The following is an 8303-nucleotide window of genomic DNA, read 5'->3' as shown; positions in this document are numbered from 1 at the left end:
ACCAACTGGGGAAGAGGACCTTAGCATCAGAGCTGCTCCCTACAATTATGTCTCCCTTTTTATTCTTGATTTTGTTAATTTAGGGACTATCTCTCTGCCTGTTAGTTAGTCTGGCAAGGGTCTCTCTGTCTTGTTGATTTTTTCAAAGAACCAGCTCTTAGTTCCATGGATCCTTTGTATTGTTCTCTTTGTTAGGAATTGTTTTACCCCAAGACCCAGCTGTACAGCTCCTAGGCATATAATCAAAAGATGCTCCACCAACAATTTTCATAATAGCCAGAAACTGGAAACAACCTAGTTGTCCCTTAACTGAAGAATAAATAAAGAAAATGTGATACATGTTGTCCTGGTTTGTATATTCTTGGACCAGGGTGTGGCCTTGTTGAAATAGGTGTGACCTGGTTGGAGTAGGTGTGTCACTGTGGGTGTGGGCTTAAGATCCTCACCCTAGTTGCCTAGAAATCAGTCTTCCACTAGCAGCCTTTGGATGAAGATGTAGAACTCTCAGCTCTGCCTGTGCCATGCCTGCCTGGATACTGCCATGCTCCCGCCTTGATGATAATGGACTAAACCTCTGAACCTGTAAGCCAGCTCCAATTAAATGTTATCCTTATAAGAGTTGCCTTGGTCATGGTGTCTCTTCACAGCAATGGAAACCCTAACTAATACATATGTACACAATGGAATACTAGTCAGTTATTAAAAACAAACAAACAAAAAAGGACCACCATGAATTTTGCAGGCAAACGGGTGGAACTAGAAAATATCCTGAGTGAAGTAACCCAGACCCAAAGGACATGCGTGCTATGTACTCACTTATAAGCGGATATTAGCCATAAAGTACAGGATATAACCATGCTATAATCAATAGACCAAAGAAGCCAAATAACAAAGGAGGATGGTTGAATCTTTCTCAGAAGGAAGAATAAAATAGATATTGAAGGTAGATGGAGGGAGGTAACTGGGGGGGGGGAGAGATGGGGATGAGAGTGAGGGACATCAAATAGAGATAGCAGGTAAGAGAGAAGGGAAATCAGTGTGGGGGTGGCAATCTCTAGAATGTGCTGGAGACCTGGAATGGGGAGCAAGCCCCAGGAGGTCTGTGGGTGGGGGAGGGCAACTCTAGCTAAGACTCCTAGCTCTGGGGGATATGGGTCCTTAAGTGACCACTTCCTACAGCCAGGCAGGACTCCCAGTGGAGAGATAATGACATCAATCCAACCACAAAAACCTTCGACCCAAAATGTATCATGTCTATAAGATGTGCAGGGACAAAGATAGAGCAGAAACTAAGGGAATGGCCAACCAATAACTGCCCCAAATTTAAACCCAAACTTATGGTCAAGAATCAATTCCTGGCACTATTAATGAGATACCCTGTTATGCTTGCAGACTGGACCCTAGCATAACTGATTCTAAGAGATTCCATCCAGCCCCTAATGGAAAGAGATGTACAGACCCACAGCCAAACATTAGATGGACAATTATTATTCTTGGAGGCAAGTTGAGATTTTTCTCAGACTGGTATGGCAGTTTGTGACCCATCTTTTCACAGGTGACAACCCATACTGATTGGATGACATTCTCTGTGGTAGTTTGAATGAGAACAGCCCCAGTAGGCTCATACACTTAAAAATGTGTTTCCTAGTTGGTAGACTGTTTAGGAAGGATTAGGAGGTATGCTCTTTTTGGAGGAGGTGTGTCATTGGCAGTGGCTACTGCTCCAGCACCATGTCTTCCCACCTGCTACTATGATCCATGTCATGATGGGCGTGAATTAATCCCTTGAAATTCAGTGAAAAAAAAAATCCTCTTCTGCATATTAAGAAGGCAAAACCTGTGTGGGAATTGGCAAGAGAGTAACCACTCCAGAATCCCAGTGTATAATATTTAAATTTTATCTTATATAAATTGAAATTCTCTGTTTCTATATAAATTGCTCTGAAGGCAAATCAGAAAGGAAAAAGAAATAACATCTGGACTTTAAACTCTGTAGGCTTTAAGGATAGTGACAGCCAGATGTAAGAGAGGAGTCTGGATTGACGGGACTCCCATTCTGGGACTTGTGTACAATTCTCAGAAACAAATGAGGCATGGTGTGGGGCGTTGAGCTGTGCAGAGACAGCCTGGTCCTCAGTTGATCACAGGCCTTGAACCCCAGTGAACCTAAGGGACGGCAGGTGTTTGGCCACGCCTCCTGGGCCCCTGGATCCTGGCAACTACAGCCTCCTACAGTCCCCTGCATAGAGGTGTGTACCCATCAGTCATGTAGGCAATGCCCCCAAGCTCCTGGTATTCTGTCTAGATTTCATCCCCACAGTTACCTGGCAACAGCTAGGTTTGTTCCTCCCCACAGTAACCTGGCAACAGCCAGGATGGCCCAGCCCATTATAAAAGGAGCTGTTTGCCCCCTCCTCTCACTCTTACCCTCTTGCTCTTACTCTTACTCTCACCTCTTGCTCTCCTGCTCCCCCTCCCTTCCCCCCTCTCTCCAAGTGGCCATGACCGGCCTCTACTTCTCTACTTTCTCCCTCTCTCACCTTTCTACAATCAATGCCTTAAAACCATGGACTGCCTCTTCTCATCAGACCCACTGGGCTGGAGCAATGGAACAGGTATTCCCCTAACGTGCTCATGTCTAACCTCCTGCTGGGTGGCCTCCCTGCATTTCTAGCCACCAACCTAAACCAAGCCACCAACTGACTCTCCTCCCTGAGGTAACCAGCCAGAGTTCTCCCACTTGCCCTTTTCCCTCCCGCCCCTGGCCAGAGTCCACCCAAGGGTCTCCACTCTGTTCTCAGCTCTTCCTCAACATCCAGCAGTGTCTGAGGTGTCCAAGACTGGGAACCTGATGTCACTGGCCTCCATGCAGCCCAGGAACCCCAGAGCCGACCCAGCAGTGCCTGTGGTGCCCAAGAGTCTGAGCCCCACTTGGGCAGGTCCGCGGGAACCTCAAACTGTGCCTTTCCCATGCCCAGAGCCAGGTCCTGTGGCCTCCCACAGCCTGACGCCTGCCCAGTGGCACCGTGGGGGTGTGTGCAGTTAAAACACCCTGCATCTGACTTGCCCAGTGGCTCAAGCCCTGAGCCAGATGCAGGACCCCACTTTTTGACCCACAGCATCACTAAGGCCCAGTTGACTGGTTCAATCAGGATAAACACAGTTCTTTTGAAATTTAGACCATTTATTGCTTACGTAGATGGAGGGTTGAAGTAAGCTCCAGTTTCATGGGGTCATTTTCCCATACAACAAAACGAGTGACTCAAAAACAAAAGGGCTGGCTGATTACCCAAGCTCTGGGACACCTTGTTCATGAGAAGCTAATTCTAGACTGCCACAGGCTGCTTATAAAGTCTGTATATTACAAATAACTGCATGAGATTGAAAACGTCACACTTTATCAATATCCTAAGAAATCAACAAAAACCTCGTGGATCATGGGCAGACTCCCTGCTTAAAAACAATTGGCCAACACCAATTGGAGTCTGCATTTTGTTTTTGTTTTTGAAGAAAAAGAACATGAAGTTCGATGGGTAGGAAGATGAGGGGGGATCTGAGGCTTGGGGAGGGAAGAATATGACCAACACTTATTGTATTTTCTCAAAGAATGAATAAAAGCACTTTATCTCTTTTTAAAGAAAGAGGGAAACTCATAGACAACAGAAGAGCTGGTTATCCTCTTGTATTCTGGTAGAATAAAAACTTCTGCCAAGGCTGTGAATCCCCATGGTTCATACCTTTGCCTGCATACTTATATATCACATGGAACTGTGTGAAAGCTGCCGGTGTATCAGAGTCAAGCTGTTCTCCTACAGGCCCCACATAGATGCTGCCCTAGGAAGCTGACAAAGTCAAGTGAGGCCTTGCCTCTCTTTCCAGCTGATGCACCCCAGCCTTGCCCTTTTCTTTGTCTGTTACTCCCGCCCTGATAGACAACAACTGCAGACTCTACCATGCACCTAATGATTGGCTTTGCCTTGTGGACTCTTATGAACACAGATGCAACAGCTGCATCACATCTGCTATGAATAGGAGGAAAATCTTAGAAAAGGTTGTCTAAGTAAACTGGGCAGTGTAACCAACTAGCTTTAAAAAAAAAAAAAAATGCTTGCAACCAGCTCTGTCTTCACTGGAAACTTGAGTCCAGAAATCAAGAAAAGATATCAAATTAGTATTTTTTTTCCCTTTTGGGAAATGTTGGCTACCTGGGTGAAGGGTATGGTTTTGGATCTTGTGTAATGAAGTGGATGTAGGAAATACAGTTGGGTTTATAAGAGGCCAGTAACTCAGAAGTGGACAAATCAGAAACAGTGAACTTCCTGAAAGCCACCAGGGCTAACAAGCATGTAAGAACGCCACACCAAGCAGGTGAGGTTTGAAGATGCAGTCAATCAGTCAGTTCCAAAGATGAGCTGTGGAGAAATGGATGAGGGCTGAAAACCAGCTGGTAAGACAGCCACTCTTGTCATGGTAGAAATGAGTCTTCTCTGAAAGGAGCTCATGGAAGTGCAGCCCACGTCGTCACTGCTTTGGTGGTGTGTTGCTTTGTTGTTAGATGCTATTGGGGTGAAAAATCTCTTACTATAACTAAAAACACTCATGAGGTGTTCAGGTCTATATATGAGTCCCACAGTCTTTGAGGCCAGTAGATGGAAACTCACAACCACAATGACAGTATATGGGGGAAAGTGGCATATATATGTGGACAGTCAGAGAATCAGTGAGGATCTGACACAGATCGAACACCTTCTATTACATCCATGAGTAAACTTGGTGTTTAGAGCCCCTAAATACAAGATCTCCCTAATCCCTCTTCCTAACCAAACTGTATGGTACTAGAAGTAACCAAACACAGAGGGTTAGGGTTAGGGTTAGGGTTAGGGTCAAATAATGCCAGTTCTAGGGATAGGGTTTTGGAGAGGCAGTATGGCAGCTCCCAGTTTTCATAGCAACCGAAAGTGAAGATTTGCTGGTTCATGACTACAGTGAAATTGAAGTATGTACTGAGAGCCATTCAAAATGCTGCAAGGCACACAACTTGTAAGGTGAGACTTGTAAGGTTTCCCTTAATATTCATTATAGTATGGTAAGCCTTCAGTTTCTAGAGACCAAAAGTCTGACTTGACCTTTCATGCAGTTTTCTCATTATTCTTGAAAGGGGAACGGATTTACAGAGGTATTCATTCTAACATGGCAGGCACTCCAGACTCTGAAAAAAATGAAAATTTCTGGGATGATGTTCAAAATTTTGTGGCCACAGGAGTAGAAACAAGCCTCATAGGAGAATTTCTTGTGCCTCACTGAGGTGTAGGTTATATACAAATTTTCATCTCTTTATAGCTTGGTGAGTGTTTCTGTTTTAACTAACAATTTTTGCAGTTAAAAAAACCAAAATGATAGTTTTGTATCTACATAGTAGAAAGACCATGACCTTCAATATCCTATGTAGTGAAAACATTTAAGCATATCATTTAGTTTTGAAATATACACTAATTGTGACCTTGTACTTTCTCTGGTTGTATGCTTGTACCTGTAGACCAGTGTCAGAACACTCCAGCAATGGAGTCCTGCGAGAATTCTGCATGCCTGTGAGAAAACCACAAGAAAGCAAGGCAAGAGCCTTGCCACCTCAGTTTCTTCATAACACGGAATTGTTCTTAAAATGCATTTTTGTGCTCCTCCGGGGTATAGTGAACAGGAGTACATTTACTTCAGATTATGCACTACAATGGGCTGGTGCAGGAGACTCCATTCTCACTGTCTCTGATCTGTAAGGTGGTGACAGACTAGTGACCTCTCTCAAGCAGGCTCTCCTCTCCGCTTCTGAGTGTGACACTTTTAGATTCTACACGTAAATGAGATTACTAGTTTATATGTATTTGGCTTATTTCATTTAGAATAATGTCCCCCAGATTGACCTAAATTGTCCAATTTCTTTTTTTTTATTCCTTTTTAGTATTTCATTGTAAACATGACACTGATTTTAAATCCACTCACATGTTGATTGGCTGTGGGAGAGCTTAGTATGTTATTATCCTAATCACACATGTTCAAGACTGAGGCAATTCATTAGCAGAATGGGCTCAGCTTAAGACTGGAATCTTGATTGCTTCCAAATAACCACCACCACTGTGCACTGCTATCTCCAGCACATTTTTCCTAAATTAATTCCCATGTTTCTCAGGAAGAAATTACCCAGGCCTGGAATGCTAAGCTCTATGTACTATATAGTGGAAACCCACAGAGGGCTTACATGTAGAATGTTAGCCGTGAATACTGGACAGGGGTTAAGAAAGGGAACTGGATCTTGTGATTATTCCAGAGTATTTCACACCCATGGAATCTGTACTATAAAGTGCTTATGCTTTTGTATAAAATGTCTTTTCCTAACCTGAATAGTTAAAAGTAACTGTTGCACATAATTTCACCTACAGCAAATGAATGACTGAAAAGGATGTAGGAAAAGAATGTACCTATCTCTGAGAAGTACAGCTCAGTAAACCACCTGCCACTTGTGTTTGGATTCTTGGAACCCACAGTTGGGCCAGGCATGTAGGGATATTGGGTGAACAAAGAGTGTTAAATATACACATAAGCTTGCCATCTCTCTTATATGATTATGGATTTTTTTTTGTTTTGTATTTTGTTTTTGAGATGGGGGTCTTGCTACAAAGCCCAGGCTGGCCTTGAACTCTCAATAATCCTGGCTTCAGCCTCCTGAATGTCATCGTACCACACTAAGCCCCAGTTTGCAGGATGTGGTACAATATAGTGACGCTTGTCCTTGAACTTGGAACCCTCCTGCCTCAGCTTCCCCCAAAATGGCCAGGATTGCTAGAGTGTGACACCAAATTTTCAGTCACAACTACCCCAAAAAGTTAGCTGTCAAAGGTATATGTGAGATGGGTGTGCAAGTGCAAACACCTTCCTCCAAGTCTAACGCCATGAGCTTGATCCTGGAACCTATGTGGTAGAAGAAATTGCCCCCTGACCTCCACATGTGGATAAACACATATACACTAAACAGGTCCAAGAAAACTTTAAGTGTAAATTAATTTTTTAAAGCCTCTGAGGCACACCCCTCCCCCCATTCTGTAGTTTTTCAAATGACTTTTATAAAATAAAAACAAACACATGATATATTCTATCACCACATTTATTCAAACTGACATCACATGGCTTCTGTTAATACACACTGAGAACACAAATTCCAAATTCCAAAAATGCATAGATTACAAAGAAACACCAGACAAGCTTAAACTCAAGGATATTTCACAAATAAACCAGTACCTTCAAAATGCCATGCTACCAAGTACAGACAGGCGAGAAACGGCTCCACACTGAGGAAACAACAAAGTTATCTATGACATCCATAATCCATAACTGTGGGTCAAATCCAGGACCTACAAGGGGCATTTTGAGATAATTTTCAAAATTTGACTAAGGTCTGCAGAGTAGATAGATGAGATCAATGCAGACTTCCTGATTTTGACAGTAAGTATCTAAATATGCAGGAGAGCAACTTAACCAAGAGGACGCCAACACACTTCCTGGCTCTGTGGCACAACTGGATTAAAACCCAGCAATTTGTTGGTTCTCATTCTCAGTTACCTGCAAGCACTCCACCGTGAAAGGATTGAGAGCATGAGGTGATGTGTTTGTGGTGAAAATGAGAGCTGAGCACAGGGAAGAGCGGCATGATGGGTAGGGAAAGGGGAGTCAGAGCAGGAGAGCATGCGACACTCTGTGAGCCACAGGGACACCCCGGAAGGCAGCTCTGCTGTCCAGTCTCGGGTCTGAGGAGGAATCAGATGATGAATGTGAACCATGGAGGGAACAAAGCTAGCCTCACACCTGCTGGCTTTCCAGTCTGCTGTCAGGAGAGAAAGGTTCTGGTAGTGGTGTCATTCAAGACTGAGAGCTGGAGGTACATCGCAGCAGAGCACTTGATTCGCATGCACAAGGCCCTGGATTCAACTCTCAGAGGCATAAATATAAAAAAATTTTAAAAATGTAAAACTGCTAAAAAGGAATTTAAAAACCCAAAATGCTCAGCATGCTATAACATAGGAGACTCTCAAAACCAAACAAACAACAAAAAACCTAATCGTGATAAATGAAACAAAGGAGAGAGAAAGAGAGAGGGGGGGAGAGAGAGAGAGAGAGAGAGATAAAGATACTGCTTATATGAAGTAAACAGAGAATTTAACTAAGGGGACAGAAACTAGAAGATGGCCCATAGCTGGGGGTAGGAAGGGGGTTAACTACTCTATGCCTCAATTTTCTCACTTCACAGTGATCTT

Source organism: Mus pahari, chromosome 5 (genome assembly GCF_900095145.1).
Source record: "Mus pahari chromosome 5, PAHARI_EIJ_v1.1, whole genome shotgun sequence".
NCBI lineage: Eukaryota > Metazoa > Chordata > Mammalia > Rodentia > Muridae > Mus > Mus pahari.
This window is presented reverse-complemented; position numbering follows the sequence as displayed.